This window comes from Anoplolepis gracilipes, chromosome 9 (genome assembly GCF_047496725.1).
Source record: "Anoplolepis gracilipes chromosome 9, ASM4749672v1, whole genome shotgun sequence".
NCBI lineage: Eukaryota > Metazoa > Arthropoda > Insecta > Hymenoptera > Formicidae > Anoplolepis > Anoplolepis gracilipes.
Window position 1 is genome coordinate 6,656,178 of NC_132978.1, and position 20,245 is coordinate 6,676,422.

General features: G+C 34.2%; 1 pseudogene; it reads right to left on the reverse strand.

The window, feature by feature from the left end:
- Positions 1-8,055: 8,055 nt before the first annotated feature.
- On the reverse strand, positions 8,056-19,993 carry LOC140669433 (pre-mRNA-splicing factor syf1 homolog; annotated as a pseudogene).
- Positions 19,994-20,245: the final 252 nt, after the last annotated feature.

The window sequence follows — 20,245 nt, forward strand, 5'->3', positions numbered from 1 at the left end:
AACACCCGGCAGGAGAAGAGAACACCCTTCTCCCGGATCGACGGTCAGGAACTTGGAGAAAGGCTTGAATCTAGCTGCTGACTTCGCTTCGGAGCTTAATTCTGAGGCTCTTGCCCGGCCGGATTCAGGATCAGGACAGGTGTCTGGTCGCCGGTCATTCGGGCTTATATACCCGGGAGCCTTCCCTCTGTCTCGCTTCATTCGAGAGAGAGAGGGGGGATCCCAATGGCGTGCGCGATGGTGGTTTTGCGCGGTGGGGCGCTCATAGGCGCCGAGTCTCAAGAATTGGGGGGCGGGTGTTCGGCCCCCGAGACCGTTAGTGACGGCGTGCTGTTACAGTATTAATCTACATAATATTATGTACAATCTACATTATATATATATACATATATATATTTTTTTTAATTCAAATAATGCATACATTTATATCATATCTATGTTATAATTATTATTATGACATATATAATTATAACATAAAGTTCTTTTAAACTTGTATAATTATAATGTAATGCGTGTAATGCATCAGCAAGAAGATGTTCCTTTCAGACACAGCCTTTGCAAAAGAATTTTCTTAAAAACTGGTAAAGTAACGTTATATCGATGAGATATTAAATTTTATACTTGAGTAAAATATATCTAAAAGATTTAAATTAAAAATATTCTCGAGAGAATATTCTGCGCTTGCTATTTTTCATAATGTTTTTGTCTAAATTTAATGAAAGGATACTTTCTTTTCTCGAGCTTTTTCTCGATGAATAAAACGGTTGAAAATAAATTTAGTAAACTCCTAAGATATAATAATTGTTATCTTACTTTTATTATTCTGATAATTATTCCTAACAAGAAACATATATTAAATTAAAAATATTTTAAAATTTTTAAATAAAAGTAAATAAAAATAGTAAAAATATTCTGCTTGCAATTCTAATTAAGTGCAACATAAATTTTCAATCTTTCAATAATATTAATAATATGTTATTATAGGAATAAATTAAGAACATAAATTTATCTTCTAATTCATGAATAATACAATGTTATTTGCTGCAGTTGCAATTTCGTGTTTGTAATCGCGTGCCGTATTCTTCCCAGCTCGTGTAATCCTGTAATTCAATCAATAATCTAACAACGGGGTAGAATGAAGTGCAAATCAGAGACATCGTAGCTTGTTTCACCATTAAATAAAATTAGATCAGTCACATCTGTCTCAAAAGATTTAATCGCGCGATTATTACTTGCCGCGAAAATCGATGACTATGATATCGAAATGCCGCGCTAGCTAACTTTGTTGCTCATTAATATCAAAGTTCTAAACAACTTTTATGTCATCGCCGCCTGATTATCGCCGACTGTCCAAAAGGTCGACATGCCGATCAATCTATATTTTTTGTAATTATGAGGGTTTATTAATACTTTTAATAAAACATATAATACTGTTCTTACAATTAATATAATAATTTTCTTTTCTTGTAGAAGTTTGGGCTCAATTAGCTTTCGCGTAATCAATTAGTGATTCAACTATAACAATCTTGCTTTTATCGATCTTTTGAATGAGTGATATATACAGTAATCAAATCAATTAACTCTTTCTCATACAATTTTTTAAAACCTGTTTGATTTAGAAATCGCAAGTTTATCTTTCAATGTTTTTTTCCTCTTTTATAGAAGATAAATATAAAAATTTTTTTTATAATAAATTAAAATTTTTTATGATCAATTGGAATAAATATCATATATTTTTATTTACAAAAATATTATATTTTTTATTTTAAAAAATATTTCTCATTTTCTTTCAATTTTTATATAAAAATAGTATTTCTATTTTAAAAAGTTTAAAAATATAATGAATTTAAAATTTTATATAAAATTGTACCTCAGGATATACAAATATGTACAAAAAAAATTTTTTTTTCTATGATTTTTAAAATTGACTCAAAGTTTACCACATGGCACCCGCCGAGGGTTAAAACAACAGATTTATTAATATATCCATCTATAAACCTCTATAAATCCGTTCTTTTAAAATAAAAATTTTTTGTCTCACTCACCGATACTGATGCGCAACAGCAGAGTTTTCGATATAGAAGCTACGTTGCCTGTAACATACAAATATAATATTAAATAATAATAATAATAATAAATCCAAATAACAGAGCTTAAAATAATTAATATTCAAGAAATTATTATTTTACTGACTGAATTTTATTTTAAATGCGTACAATAATAAGCAGATATATGTATAAATGTGAAATAATTTTATAAATTCTAATAAAACTATCTTTTAAATAAGAACTTTTATAAGATTTATTTCAAAGTCTTTCTCTCTGAGTGTGTTAATTTATACAAATAATAAATCGAATTAATTGGTATTCGCGATTTATAATAATTAATATATATAAAAATATATAAAATATTTATAAATAAGCAAGTAAGAAAGAGGCAATAGGAGCGAGGAGATGTGAATATAAAATTATAAGTTTTTTATATATATATGATGTGTCGCAATTGTATTGACATTAAGTACATTAGTAACATTCTATAGAATGACGGAAATTATAATAAAGATTTGAACGTTTCGATTCATGTTTTGAATCCTCTTCAGCATAATATATAAATTAAATAAATGAATTATAAATAAAAACGAAATTAATGAGAAAACATCGCATAATAAAGGCGTAAGACATGTGTGAACATAAAATCCGTGATCGTATTCGCATGATTAAAAGGATCACTGTCTCAGAACCGCTGTACATATTTATCGCATGTTAGCTGTATAAATTACATATATATAAAATAAAACGATCGAACTTGTTCGGCTCTTTTATTGTACGGCTTGCATAATAATCCCGCGAGGCAATTCTCCGAGGTTTCCAGACCGAGAGAGGTATGCAGTTAGATTGAGGGGTTAAGTCTGTATTAGTAAAATGAGTATAATAAATACCTGTTTGTAATAAAGTAATTTACCGTTAGTTTGTGTATAATGGTGGTGACTCAGAAAAAGCTTACAGGATATGCATTCCGTGTGTTGTTGAATCTATGGTATATATATCGCGACAACTGATGTTTAACGTGTGGTTATGCCGATGGTACAGATGGTAATGAGCTCAAGGGCGAAAAATACATTTAAGATGGAAAGAGTTAGATAGGTGACATTAGATCTTAGGCAGTTTGTTTATTATATCATCGTAAATAGCTGGCAAACATTCTATATCTGTTTGTAGATTTATGCTATTTATTTGTCGTTTAATGTATAACATTTCAGATATCAGTCTTTTTGTGTAATAGGGCTCGTTGTCTAGTATTTGTGCATTGTCCCAATCAAAGTCATGATTGTATGTTAGGCGGTGGTCAGTGATCACTGATTTGTTGTTATTGGGCTTCATTATGTTGGTCTTATGTTCTTTTATCCTAGTATTCAGCTTTCTGCCCGTTTAACCAACATAAGAAGCGTCGCAATTTAGACAATTAATTTTGTATTCCACGTTTTCATGGGACTAGGGATAGGATCTTTGTGTGTCTTAATAAATTTGTTGTTTTTGTTTATACTATAGCAGGCTAATCTGATGTAAAAAAAAATGTTTTAAACATTGAAATCAATGTTCAAAGAAATGACCGAAAAGGCCCGAAAGCGAGATCCCCTAAATAAATAATGGATAAAAACAGCCGCATAATCCCAGGAGATAACCAAATGAAGAATCTCCAAATTTCCTAAGAGGCCGTACAGAGCCCACCAATCAGCAACAATCAAAAATAAGGATGAGAAGGATCTCACCCAACGACAGCTTTTTACACGTCAAAATCTCAAAAATACTACCGCCCAAATTGTTAAAACGCCCTCAAGATTTAATATAAAAAGGGAAAACTCGCGCATTACGAACATTCCAAAAATTAAAATCAGTCAATAGTACAGCATCAGATTCATTCGGCATAGATTTTTCGGTCGTTCGTTGACTCAAGCAATTCGTTTTACACTGCGGGAGTTCCGATTACGTCTTAAAACCTATTAGAGTCAGTGCTCAACAAAGACCACCCGCCGAGTAAGACCACAACTGGAGCCACAACTACACCAGCAGCTAAAACGCAACCAATCTGCCTAAGTAGTAAGTTTAATTTCCTTCTCTTTTGTTTTTTTTCTCTCATCGTCTCCTTTCTCCTTTATTCAACTCTATTCTTTTACTAAGTATGCTTAAAATCGCGCCGACCTGCCGATTCTCGCGAGCCAACCGAGACCATAGATCGGACGACACGACCGTGTGCGAAATCGCGCCGTAACACATATTACATTTTCGTAAATCTTTATTATTTTTTTTTTCTTATTATAAACTATTGTACAAATACCAACCAGAATAAAATCTTTAGACTCGCACTCGTTCCCCTTCTTTTCTGGTTGATGACCTCCGTACTTTTGTAACATCCGCGATCCACACACACAAACACACACACTCATACAAATAATTTTAAGGCGGATTTGATAATATCAATAAAGTTATATGTATAATAGTAGGGATCAATTGAATAAATGTTAATTTAAAAATTAAATGATCAGTAAACTTATTTAACTCCCTCACTCCCTCCACGCGAAAGATCAGACAAAGTCCCGTCCCGCGTAAAAGAGATTCGATTCTCTTACCAAAAAGGGATCACCGAGAGAGAGCGTTCGCATAACAGAGTAATAACGACACCCGTTGTTTACCTGTTTGCTAACCTGCAGCTCGCTCGACCGAGTCACTCGTCGATAAGACTTTTGACATCGGAACAGTTCCTGTTACGCCCTTCCTCTGACCCATCTTTTCTACGGGCCTGGACGTAACAATATAAATAAAAAATTTTAATTGTAGTAGCGTCAAAAATGATTAATATTTTAAAAAATTATGGGCACTGAATTTTATATTTGATGCATATAATAATAAGCAGATTAATAAAATAATTGTATAAAATTAAAAAAAAACTTTACTAATAACTTTCTAATAACTCTATAAAAACCATAATCCGTATAAAAGCTGTAATCTTTTAAAAATAATAATTTTTATAAGATTATAGCTTTTATATTAAAATGTTTTTCTCTATAATTCTCTCTTGTTCGAATCATGTAAATAAAAAATAAAATTGTATGCAATTAATAAATAATTAATATACAAATAAAAATTACCACAAGATTGCTCCACCGTTGCCCGATGCCTCTCTTAGGCCTCCTCCTCCTCTCAGATTGTCAGAATCATCAGGGTCCATTATTTTACACGCGCAATACTTTAAACGGCACTCCCATCCGCACTTTTACGCATGCGATATTTTGGACGATACTCTCAAATTTTGATACGAACGAAAACGATCCCTTTTCATCATACTTCGAATCAACAAGTGACGCATTCAACGATCAAACTTCGAGCAAGAATTAGTCCGAAGCGGAAGAAGACAAAATCGATCGAGGAAATTGAATCGCGAATGGGGGTCGTTCGACTTTTGTCTGTGCATCTCAGACCGACTCAAACTCGTTAGGCACGATTTTGGATAAGCATCTATTATATAGACAGTCCACATACGTCATAAGACTGGTAGACAGTGCAAGAAAAGGAACTTATGAACGACGATTCAATGTCTTTATTTCTTACTGAGTGAGCAACGCTAGAAGACATACTATTTAGTTGGCATAAGAAATACGATTCTCAAAAATAATCATGAAATCAGAACGAGTCCAACGCGAAAATGTAACCGCGAAAACACGACCGCGAAGACGCGAAAATACAACTACGATAATGAGACGAATGTAAATAATAACGCGCTATGTCATCAAGGCCGAATACTATAATATTATTTTACATATTTCGGAATCATTTGCTACGTATTTTAACGCATTAAGATTTATCTAGTATAATAAATTATCTAGTATAATATTATCGTAACGAGAAAGAGAGAATGTGTCATTACATTCGACTTTGAGGTGACCGAGCGCGAGTCTGTGACGCACGAGTCGGAGTGGGAGCACGTGCGTACGCGCTATCACTACGCTTGCCGAAATCGGAATGAACGAATAATGAATGAACGACTGCTCACTGCTCACGCGCTAATGTCCCTTCCACCTCTTACTCACGCAACGGAGCGATAACAAGGAGAAGGAAGATGTCCTCTCTCACCTCGCGTCAAAACAGTAACAAAAGCGTGATACTACGTGATAAAACTTGACGTATTAAAATATATATGTACATAAAGTGATTCTAAAATACGTAAAATTTTTTAACTAATATGATTCAATACATTCGACATATTTAACGCGAATATGAAATATAATGCGTAAGCAAAGTACTTTAATCAAAGTAACCTTATGATTTGCTGTGTATGAATTGTACAATGATTTTATTTCCTCTTCTTTATATTCATTATAATGAACTTACATTGTAACAAAAATTATGTCAATGGTGTTAATAATTATTTGTGAAAAATAGAATTCTTCTATTTAATTTGTTCGGTTAAAAGTTAAAATATAACATTGCCACTCTTTTGGCATCGGAATCTTGATCTAATCATTGAATCAGTAAACCTCCATATTGAATGAGACGATAACGCGATTATTTTAAGGATTATAAAGTTTATTTTATCCTGTTTTGAAATCTCCTCTTTGTTGCAAAATCTTACTCGATGCATGAAAGAAGCGTAAACTATATAATAATAATATGTTTCGGAGTTTTATTTTTTTGTATATACAGGGAGATCTATTGAGCCATCATCTCTAGTTAATCAAGTGTACACGTACTCAATCTCACATGCGGATCTTCAGAATCGATTTTTCTTAAAAACTTATTGTTAGTTTTATGAAAAAATTTTGTTCTATTTTGTTTCCACTTATATTTGCACAAGTAATTATTTCCATTTTGCTTTTCTTTTCTTAAACATTGTTATACGTGTGGTGAGATCCATTGTATATATAATAACTTTTAAATATCTCTTCTAAGAAATATGTATATGTAACATTGCATTTATAAAATATATTTAATAATATATGTATGTGTATGTGATACATTTAAAAATATTTTAAAAAATAAATTTCATTATCTGCATAAATTTTATACTCTCAAACAAATACATTTAACAATTATCATTTATTTTTCTTTCTCCTTTTGTCTACTTTTTACGAAAATAATATTCTTTATGTGCGCGTATATATAATAATATTCTTTATGCATAATATAATTCTAATAATTTTGTAAAATATATATATATATATATATATATATATATATATATATATACACAATTTTAATAATTTCTATAATAGTACCTATATTATTATCCAAAATATGTATAAAAATGAAAAAAAAGTTACGCGTAGCTAAAATAATGTAATGAAATATTTTTATATGTATATAATATGAAAATAAATCTATATTTTTCTATACTTTTCGGATATACAATTATGATTATGGATCTAGCACAAACCAATCGGTTGTTTTATCATGACATAAAAAGTAGATTTAGTTATGTAGTTCCACCGGCTCTAAAAGGGATCCATTTATCGCTACTATACTGCAAAACCATCGTATGAAAAACGGCAGCATATCTCCTCTGACTTCTCTCTCGTATTAAGAAATTTAGAAGAACAAATAAAATCAGAATAAAAATGTAAATGTTAAAAATATTATCGTAAAAAATTGACAGTATTATCTACATTTACATTATATCATACTAATGTTCTTTTTGTGATGATTGTAATTTCCTTAAAACAATTAGATTTTAATGAGAATTTTTATTCTTTTATAGCCAACAAAATTAATTTATATAAATCAAATTTATAAAAAAATTTGGCTTTAAAAATATTTATAAAAAAAAATCATGAGATATAGCAAGACAAAAAATTTATTATAAAAATCTAGAATTACAAATGTTTTAATATTATATAAATCACACATTCTATATTACAAATATATAATTTATTATATATTTATAGTAAATTTTACTATATACACATATTATTATTTCTTATTAATATATATATGTTTATATTTTATTATGTTTAAATTCTGAAGACATTCATTTGACAAATAAAGCAAGTTGCATATATAAAACTCTTTACATTAAATTTGATAAAAAAATAATACATTTTATATAAAAAAATTATGTAATTATTATCTAATTTATATATTTTATAGTTTTCCAATTATCATGTTTATTAAAATTTTAATCATCTTCATCTTCAACTGTTTTTAAACTACCAAATACTTGTGATGATATAGTTCGTTTTTCAATTGGTATGTCTGAAAATAAATAAATATTATTAAAAAATGATATAGCGTGTGTATCTGTACACGTGCGCGTATGTGTATAATATATAAAATCATTTATTTTCATCATATGAAATTTCGATGACAGATTCACGTTTAAAAGTTTAGAATTGATTTCTTTCTTAACAAAAATTGTCGACGTAACAGCTTTTCAAAGTCATTAAAGTAAGTGTAATTAAACTTTAAAAGATAACAATCTCATTCTCTTCAATTATTTAAATTTAAACTTTTAATTATAATAAAAAAATAATTTTAATTATAAAAGCATTTAAGACAAATATTTAAAAAAATATTTGCAAATGATAAATTTTCCTGATACATTTATGAAAAATATAAAAATTTAATACGATGAAAACTCAGCCTTGTATATATCTGACTAATGTTGACAAAAAAAAAAAAAAAAAAAACAGAAAGGAAAAAGCCTGTATACAGGGTGTCCCATAATTCGCGAACCACCCGTTACGTGCAAGTAGAGTAAGTTAAACTGAGTAAAAAAATTATCTACCATTTTGCAATTTTCGCAATAGTTAATGAGATATTAATTATAAGAGATCAGCCAATCGGCGCCCGGCAGGAGCGCGCGGCACAAAGAAGCCTCCCATTGTTACTTGATACTAAGCGCGCCGACGAAGCGGTGGGAGGAACGCTCTGCATTGACAACCTGAAGTCACACACATATCGGCGCGCCTGATTCGAGTTTCGGCCATCGAACGGTGTAGACGCTTTGTGAGAATTGCTCCGCGTGAGACTGTACTTCCTGCTGAACACAACTCGATTATCTACCTGAAGTGCAACCAAACTAAGATCTGAGCAGCATCGCCTTCCTGGTTGCCGCGTTGTTCTCGCCTCCTGAGTGGGCTGAAATCTATAATTCGTGAAGAACACGTGCCGAACATTTATTCACGTGGCATTTTCTCTTGGTCGGCCATCTTTCCTTCTCCAAGGATCCTTCGTGCTGTTTGAAATTTTCTTGCCTCTTGTAAGTTATGTCTATCTATGACCCGGGAGGAACTATTTCCTCTCTCGATGACCTCCATCCTTCAAAACAAAAAAATATTGACTGCCCGAAAGGGATACCCGACGAAACTCTTTTAGATCATATTGCATCATCCATCCTTCCCCTTTCCCCTGCTCCTAATGACAACGACAATAACATGGATTGTGTTATAGTTTCGCCAACGGAGCGTGATCCTCCTGCATTGCTGGACGCTTCCCTAAATACGGGTAACAAGGACATAGATTCTTCTCGAAGTATAACACCCGGAACTCCCGGTTGTGAATCGGACTCCGCCGAAGAATCCCAAAAAAAGCGAAAGAGGGTGAGGGGCCCTGCCGATTCCCCCCCCCCCCGTCCCAACCTGTAAGTGACTTTGCAAAGACTCCCACTAACCATGGACTTAACATTTTTCAATCGGGTGAGTCACATTCACATTCCTCATCTAGTAATAAATATACAAATAACCTCTCTTATGACCTTAATTCTCAAGGTCCCTATGATATTTCTATTCAATCGGCGGATTCTAAAACAATTGATCCTCTGACTATTGGCCGTATTCTCTCTCCTTTGTACAAAAATAATATCGTCGAAATTTTAAAATCTAGTTTTTCTACTATTCAAATAAGATTTAGTAACGCTAGGACAGCTAACAACTGCTTAATGAATCCTATTCTAAAAGTCAAAAACTACAAAGTCTTTATTCCATTCTTTAGGGTCGTAAGGAGGGGCATAATCAAGGGTGTTCCCCTTGACGTGCCGGAGGAGGAACTCGTGAGGAGTTTAGATTCCCCTTTTCGAGTACTGGAGGCCAAAAGACTTGGCAGACGAACAAGGCGAGTGGAGTCCTCGCAGCCCCCCGAGGTGGAATCTTCTTCTTCCTCTTCCGATAGATCTCCTTCCAAAACCATACTGTTCACCTTTAAGGGTCAACAGGTTCCAGAATTTATTCTTTTATATAAAGTAAGGTATGTGGTACAACCTTTTATAAATAGGACCTCCCTTTGCTTTTCTTGTTTTCGCTATGGTCATTTAAAAGCCCACTGTAAGGGGTATCCTCGCTGTCCCCTCTGTGGAGAAAGTGTACATAAGGACGGTCTCTCTTTTTGCCCGAAATATTCAGACCCTCCATCTTGTATTAATTGCAAGGGTTCCCATAAAGTCTCCAGTGTAGAGTGTAAAATATATATTCAACAAAAAAAAATTAGGGAAATTGCTGCTATCAATAACATTTCTCTCCTGGAGGCAAGGAATGTTTATCTTAATAACATCCTCCCAGCAACTCTCTTTACAATCTTAAGGACTCTCCCTCCCTAAACCTTTCAGTTCCCCCTGCTCCCTTTCCCATAATGTCTAACTCTCGTTGCTCCCCTCCTTCTCCTACCCCTCGCTCATCCAAATCCTACTCTCAAGTTTTATCCTCAACCTCTTCCCTTCCCTCTTCTTCTTCTATTCCTTCTTTCTCTTTTCCCTCTTCTTCCGTCCCTGCTCCCTCTACTTCCTCTCTCCCAATACAAAACAAAGTGATTTCTATAAAAGATCATAATAACAATAACAACTTCGACATAGACAAGCAAAATACAGCACATAAATACGACTTTCAAAATAATTCTAAAGACAAACACCAAACCAAAAACAAATACAACTTTTCCTTTCCTCGCTTCTCTTCACAAATTCCTCCCCTCTCCCAACCTTCTCGTCCTCTCCCCTCCCTTTTTGTCTTCCCTAACGGAAGATCCCCCAACCTCCTGGATAACCAAACCGGGCTCATCTCTGAATCTCAACCTCCTTCCCCCTTTTCTTCTCCGGGTTTCGATTCCCGGAATCCTAATTCTTTTGCTAATCAAATATTCGAAATACTGGACATACTGATGAACAAACTGGCTCCATTTTTGAAACTGTTAGGCATTTATGATGAGTCGGCGCAGCTGCTGAGTTCTTTTGTCCAATCCTTCTCAGCCGCTGCCGCGGCCTCTCCCCAAGCCCGATAAGTCATGTCTGCTTTGGACTCCACGACTGTGTCTGATTTTTCTCCACCTCTGTCCTGCGATCTCCCTTCCTCACTCAGAGTTATGCAATGCAACTGCCATTCATTACTGGGCAAGGTGGAATCCCTCAGACTATTGGCCCGAGAATGCGACGTGCTTGCTCTTTCTGAAACCTGGCTCTGTTCTGATTCTCACCTGACTCTCCCGGGCTTTTGCATTTTTAGAAGCGATTCACTCACTCGTCGTTCGGAGGGTCTCCTCCTTGCATTCCGTAACTCACTTAGATATACCCTCTCTGATAGTAATATCATTTTTAAAGACAAACTCACTAGTCTATCCGTCACCATTCATCTTTCTTCATTTGACCTTCTTATCACCTCCCTTTATCGTCACTCTTCTGGTGCTCTCTCTTCGCAAGAGTACCAGTCCCTCTTTTTTTTCTGTTCCTCTTCCTCTCACTCTATCGTTTTGGGCGATTTTAACGCACATCATCAGGACTGGGGTAGCGGTCGGACCTGTCGGGAGGGCCCAAAACTCCTCTCCTCCGCCTCTAATTCCCTCTACACCTGTATTAATAATGCGGAAGCTACCTTAATCGCCCAGACCACTCTAAATCCGTAATTGATCTTGTATTCGTTTCTCTGCCTCTCCTCACTATTTCGCATTCCTCAGTTCTACCGGATACTTATCTCAACGACCATTTCCCTATCCTCACCTCAATTAACTGTCTAACTAAGAAAAGAACTTTTTTTTCCCATAAGCTAAAACTCTCTCCTAAGATATTAAAACAATTTACCACCAATCTAGATTCCACTATCGTATCTTTCCAAAAATCCATCTCAGAAATCCCTTCCTCAGATCCTATCAAAAAATACAACCTTTTCACTTCTCACCTTAAATCCTTTATTCCTTCCAAACCCCACAGAATCCAAAAACCTTCCTCTGCCAACGTTGCCCTTAATCCTTCTCATTCTCCCTTCCCTCCTCTCTCTCCCCTTACTCTCTTTCCCCTCCCCCTCCACCCCAACACCATATAACATTTAAAGAAATTCCTTCCTTTTAACCCGGCTCCCTGGTGGAACGACGCTTGTCAGGAAACGGTTGATCTCCGCCGCTACCTTCTTGCCTCCTACAAGAAAATTCCCTCCTATGTCAATTTCCTTAATTTTAAAAAACAAGAGGCACTAACAAGGCGTATTTTGAAGTTTGAGAAAAGAAAGGGTTGGAGAGATTTCTGTCAAAAAATCTCCCCCCGCACACCTGTTTCCCGCATTTGGAATATTATCAAACGTTTCAAAAATAGACATTTGGGGGTGTCTTTTCTTCCTTCTCCTTCCAATTTCTCCCCTTCACCTGGTGTCGTTTCTGCCATTAATTCTTTATGTCCCCCCTCAGTTTATCGTAACTACTATACCTCATTATCTGATTTTCCCCTCTCATCTAAATGCAACCTTTTCTCATCACCATTCTCTCTGGACGAGCTCAAGGTGGTTAGGTTATCGCTACAAGTAAACTCCGTTCCTCTCCTGGATTAGACCAAATAGATTACAGAATCATAGCTTCCTTATCTGATGAATACCTCATTATCCTCCTTGAAATCTATAATCTTATTTTTAAATCCGGTATTTTTCCTGACTCTTGGTCCCTTTCTCTCGTCTTCCTCATTCCTAAGGGCCCCCCAGACAGGTTCCGCCCTATTTCTCTTACCTCTTGCCTCCTCAAAACATTCGAAAAACTTATCCTTTCTCGTCTGGAGTGGTGGATGGAATCCTCTAATCTTCTGCCTAACTCCCAATTTGATTTCAGGAAGGGAAGATCGTGTCAGGACAATTTGGGGATTCTCTCTGGGGAGATCTATGCCGGCTTTGTTTCGGCTCAGGACACAGCGTGCCTTTTTCTGGATGTCCAGGGTGCATTCGACAATGTAGTTCCTGACATCCTAGTTTTAGATCTTGTCCGCCTTGGACTTCCGCCGGAGGTCTGTTGGTTCGTCTATTGCTTGACCAGCCGCAGGATTTTGAGATTCGTGATCAACGGGGACATCTCTCAGCCTTTTGTCTAGCTCAGGGGCGTCCCTCAGGGATCTATTCTTAATCCTCTTTTATTTAACATTTAAGTTTCGGAGTGCAACCGTAGTTTGGCGGATCCCTGTCGAATCCTACAATTTGCGGATATCAAATCCTACGATATTGTCCTTTATGCCCGCACTTCGAGACTGCGGGGTTCCATCTGGACTCTCGAGAGGTCAGCTGACGGATTCTCACATTACCTTCTCTCAAAAGGCCTGGAGGTTTCTCCCTCCAAATCGGCCTTCATGTTATTCTCACAGAAGAGACTGGATTTCCCCTCCCTCACTATCACTATGTGGGAAACCACCCTTAAGCCGGTGTCTCTACACAAATTTCTGGGGGTCCAACTGGATCGGAAAATGAATGGTCACGCGCATGTGGCCCTTCTGATACGTAAGTGCAATAAATTTACTAATTTACTTTGGTCCCTTTGCGGTGTTTGGTGTGGGGCGGATCCCGAGTCTCTCCTCATGCTGTATAAGTCTCTTGTGCGGGGTTCCATCGAGTATGGGTGTTTTTTTCTTCCGTTTCACAATAGGGGGTTGATGGGTAGTCTGGAGGTGGCTCAGCATAGAGCTCTTAGATGTTGTATCGGGGTGAGACGCAGCACCCCCATCAACGTTCTATACGCTGAAACGGGTATTTGCCCTCTGAAATTTAGATTGATCTACTTATCCTCTAGACTGATCCTCAGATCTCTGACTTTTGTTTCCAATCCGTTGATCGAAGGGCTTCGGGACTTGAGGGCCGAATCTTTGGCTAATAATAATCGTTTTTGCCTCTATGAGAGATTCCTTCTATATAGAGCTTTCATTTCTGTCAACCATTACGCGGACTCAATCGCCAGATTCACTAATAATCCTATTTTTTTATTTACTCACGACACATTGTCTTTATTTCCACAGACACAAGTTATTCCCGCATGAGAGGTGGAGAAGATTGCCGGCTCCTGCTCGCCGTCGGTGGAGTTCTGCAATATTTTTTCCCGATTTGACTCTGATGTTACATTTTATACTGACGCCTCGAAGGGGGAGAACTCTAATTTTGTGGGTCTGGCCTTCTATTCTCCATCTTTGAATGTGAGCCAGATGTTTAAGGCTAGTGGGAGGCTCTCCATCTTCTCAGCCGAATACATGGCAATAACGGAAGCGGTGGACTTTGTCCTCTTGAATGACATCAAAAGGGCGGTAATATTTTCGGACTCATTGAGTGTCATCAACAAGGTCTCCTCTAGAAAGACTTACCATGACATCAGTTTTCTTGTTCTGATCCTGAAGAACAAACTGAGATCTGCCTTGCTTCAAGACATTGAAATCAATCCAGTCTGGATTCCTGCTCATGTTGGAATCCCGGGGAACGAGACGGCAGATCGCTTGGCCAAGAGAGCGATAACTGAGGGTCGCTTATTAGACATTAAACCTCCTTATTCGGATCTATATCTGTCTCTCAAAGAAAACCTCTACAAACAACTTCTTGATTGAACGGTCTCGTTCCACGGGATTCGATTATTTCCGGAATTTCCCGCCCACGCCACTTAAACCGTGGTTCATGGGCAGGGGCTTGAGGAGATCTGCGGTGGTCTTGACCAGCCGCTTACGTTCTGACCATTACAATCTTAATTCTAGTCTCCATCGCTGCGGGATGACTCCATCTCCGTCGTGCGGATGCGGATATCCAAATCAGGATATTGATCACGTACTATGGTACTGCCCACTATATCGGATGCAACGGGCTTCTCTGATGTCTTCCCTGTGCGATTCTATCTCCCTGTCTCCCCCTTATAGTATTGTCTCTATCCTAAAAAAAAACCCCTCCTCTAAAACCCTGAATCCTATTTTAGCCTTCCTCAAAACTTGTGATATTGTATTGTGATTTTTGACTGTCCCTCGCAGTCTTATATTGACTTGCTCACCATTGGCCGACCACTTTAAGAAAACAGAAGCTCTCTGGCAGAATGATTCAATCTGAATCATTGCCAATCAAATAAGAAGATCGGCGCGCCTAGTATCAAGTAACAGTGGGAGGCTTCTTCGTGCCGTCGCGCTCCTGCCGGGCGCCGATTGGCTGATCTCTTATAATTAATATCTCATTAACTATTGCGAAAATTGCAAAATGGTACATAACTTTTTTACTCAGTTTAACCTACTCTACCTGCACCTGACGGGTGGTTCGCGAATTATGGGACACCCTATATATATATATATGTATATATACATATATATATATATATATATATATATATATATATATCAAAATATCAATTTACAGTTTCTCTAAAGCATTTGCATTTATAAGACGTGCTGTCTAACTGACACGAAAAATAGTGTTTACCATGTTATATCTAATCTAATCAATCACTTGATAAGAACCTAAATGAAGGTCGAAACGTTGTGAAGTGTAATTTTGATGTAATATATGTCAGTTTAATCGAAAGTAAAGTGTTGAGTTTATTATATCAATTTACCTTCTTCTATTTCTCCATCATCTTCATTTTCATTATTGATATCGATATCAATTTCATCTGGATTATTCACATGAGATTACCATCTTTTTCTGTTCCACCACGTACAAATTTAATACCTCCTTTGATATCAGCAGCATTGTCTGTAAATTTAAAATTTGTTAAGATATATCTTGTTAAAAAATAAAGAAAATGAGTATTAACCCCTAATTACCTGTACTTGATGTAATTTTACTATCTAATAAACACATAGCATCTATTGGAACATCTAATATTTGATTAGATGCATTATTCAACATTTGTGCAGACATCATGTTTACTTGAATATTATACGTAGCTTGCACACTACGCTTAGTTCGTAACATTTCACACATTGTATCCTTATTTCCATGCCTAACTTCAAATTCTCTCCAAATTTGCCAGAACTTTGAAGTGACCTATATAGTATTTCAAAATGTTTCAGAAATTTACTCTATCAAAGTTGTCATGTTGCAAAAAGAAAGTTCCAGCTTAAGTTTCTAAATAATTAGTAATTTCAGAGATAATCGCTTGTTAAATTAAAATAAATACACTATATATATAATGCTGGTTTTTTGTGACGATATACTATAAATAATTTTCATATCATACCCTTGGATCGCATATTTGACTACAATGTCCGTGTATCGCTCTCGCTCTGTCTACTTCTCCTAATTTGGTTTCCATTTCTGCAAATCGTAAACACATTTCTCTAGTATTCTCATCATTTAAGACTTCTATAGCCTTTTCATATATCTGTCAAGTTTTCGGCACTTCATATATATCTGCAGCTTTCTTTATATATATGTTGAACATCTGCAAATTGAGAAATTAATTTCTAAGTGTTTAATTTCTAATTTTCTAAGTTTAAAATCAATATACATATACAAAAGATTAATAAAAAAATGCCAAATATTTAAGTATACAGCAGTACACTTCCTTTTACAAAAAAAAAGTTTTAAGATTATGCATAACTTGTTAGCATATATATAATGATATTACATCAAATCTCTCTTCCGGAAGAACAGCATTTGTCGTTCGTTCATATACAGACATAGCATGTCTTGCTAAACCATGTTCTTCTAATTTTGCATATAATAAATATAAGGCTGTAACAAAAATTAATTATTCTCTTTTTATATAATATATTGATGTAAGATAAAAGACAAATTATATATTTTTGGCGTATTTTGGTGGACAATGTTCTAAACATTGCTCAAACAAATCCCTGGTACGTTCTAATTTCGTACCACCATAACGAGTCAAAAATTTTGTGAGATATGTATTCCAAATGTCATAGACATTAGGCCATTTAAACAATGCAATACCTTTTTCATATGCCTAAAAATAAAAATAATTTTTTAAAATGTTATTAGATTTTACTAGATGCATACTGTCCGACAATTAATAATAATTCGTTCCGTTCTCTTATCAAGATAAATATGGGATATGTAATATATTCTAAGTAAAACTCACTATAGAAACGGAACGAATTATTGTTGAGCAGTGTACGTGTGTAATTAATAAAAATTATTTAACATACTCTAAATGCTTCTTCAAAGTAGTTGTTTTCTTCTAGAAATAGTCCATAATTAATGATAATTTGAGGCGTCGCAATTTTCAAGTCGATTATTTTATCATATACCGCTTTAAAAGTCTGTATAATGAACATATGTAAAATTAAAAATATATTAGCAATGTAATAAAAAACCATAGTTTTATGCAGTATATATGTCATAACATACTGCATATGTGTAATAATATATACATATCTTAAATGTTCCAAAACTTTCTTCTAAATCTGCATACATAGACCATACTTTCAAAGAGTATAGTCTCATTTGCACTGTGTCTGTTTCATCATGATACGCCACTTTTCTAGCTGGCATTGTAGTAGCACGATGCACGAGTTTTAAAGCTTCTTTACAATTTCTGTATAACAATGCATAGAAAATGTTTATTTGAATTCAATTATTCTTTACCTAATTTAATAGCAATTTTTCACTATTTGTATTCACTATTGAATTCACTATTGGTTACAAAATAAATATTTAAACAGATAAACCAAACTTACCCATGTTTAATTTCTATTTCTGTCCATTCATACCACACTGAAGCAAGATCATCTACTTTCGTATATGGAACATGAGTCGCCTTTTCACATACCACTCTAGCATCTTCTATTTGTCCATTTTCCTCATAAAATTTGCCAAATGCAACCCACAATGTATGTAATTTACCAACTGCTAATTGTGGTTACACTGTCTGCACTGCTGCTGTGTATGTATTAATTATCTACAAAAGTATAAACCAGTTATAATAATATTAATAAATAAAAAAAGATTCATCTATAAATTTTACGTAATATTTTTTTACCTCATGTAGTTGCCCTTCATAAAGCTTAATTCTTTTGTGCCATTCTGCTACATTATATGGATTTTGTCATAGTAATACAGAATTAAGTAACAATAATCTTCTTTTCATAAGATGTTCTAATCGAGCCAGCCTCAATTCTAATTTTATATCATCTAATGCAAGAAAAATGTAGTTAATAATCAAATTTTTAATAAATATATAAATATATATATTGTAAGTTATATTAACAAACTGAATTATAATATACCCATTATTTACTTTCTTCAGTGGGATTTTTTGCTGCTTCTTCTATAAGTTTTCTAAGACTAAGTTCCTCAAATTATGCATAAGCATCAAAAACTTGAGTAAAATCTCTAACGGTAGTAACAGTCTGTATAGCTTCTTCATAAATATCTCTTGTCTAAATAATATATATTTATTTTAATAGATAATGTATAGAATATAATATTTTATAATAAATAATATACTTGTAATAAATATATATATTAAGTATATATATTTAAAATTGATAATATACCCTTTCAAAGAGACCACTTCAAACATAGTAATCTGCTAGTGAATCCCATAAAGGTCCCAATTGATCTGTATAACGTTTTAAACCACCTCTAATAATAGCATCAACATTCAGAGACTTTATTTTGGCAGGATTTTTTGATATTAAATCACATAATTCATTCCATAATTGATGATTAGATTTTCCATGTTTTGATACAAAATCATCTTGATTTACAATCTGTGCAAGTTTTACAACAGCCTCATCAAGTCTACTAACTGATATTAGATATTCTATATATTCTTCTGATGCCAACTACCATACATATACAAATATAAATATATATGTATATACATTTATATAAAATAAATAAAACAAATAGTTTTGCAAAAAATAAATAGTTCTATCAAATTTTAAAGTCTAATCTTATACTGGTCAAAAATTTGAAGAATGTATAACAGTATTAAGTAATAGTACTATAAATTGTTACAAATATTAATATTATTAAATATTAGTGTTATTACCTTTAAATTCTTCTGAAGACCCTGACAGCAGTCTCACAAACATTATGTTTCTTTAAGAAATTAATATATAATGGCCTAATATACGATGATACTGCGTGATGGGAAATGCTCTGAGAGAACGATCAAATACCTGACATGTTCGTGTTATATAACATTGTTCAGTCATTAGTGTACAATAGTCCATCCATATGTGTGGCATTTTATGCATAAATACCAAAGCATGTTCAAATGCATTATTAACATCTTCGTACAATCAATCTGTTATACATTGATCTTTTAACTGGCTCACATATTGTCGAAGATAATTGTACCACAGCTTATAACTGTAATAAATGATAAATATAATAAATAATATTTAAAATAGTAGATAAAGTAAATGCACAAGCAGTTATATACAACAAAAGATGTAAAAAGTGCTTTTATCTGCCTGGAAGTTCTTTCAATACTCATTAATACACCACGTTCAAATTTTTACTCTTTGAATTTTTTAGGTGATCGATGTAGCGTTGCCAATGTGTGACTGAATACGGATTTCGTAAAATTTCTTCCTCATATGGTAAATCCTCCTCATTCTGTTTAACAAAATTTTTAAGGTTATACACACTTATATGCATGCGTAATATTTTATGTAATTATAAAACATTTTTATAAATTATAAATGTACTTACAAAGGCATATAGATTTTCTTCATTATGTATATCTTCTGAAACAAATTCCATTCTTTCTTCATTAAATTTCCACTCTGATAGCATAAACGTTTTCACAAATATCATAAATTCTGAGAGCTTTCCGGCATGAAACACACATAAGCATAATATCATATGATTGGCTCAAATAAAAAAATTTTTGGGACGTTAGGTTAGGTTAAAAATTCTCTAGACTCAGCAACCAATTGCGTGACAATATTTGTGTTGCACGCATGCGCATGAAATTTCTCTCCAATTCGCACAATACTGCTTGTGAGTGTGCTCTCTAAATATGCATTATTATATGCAATAACAAGTAATAATTATTACCGGTTACCGGTTACCGATTGTCAAATGTATACAAAG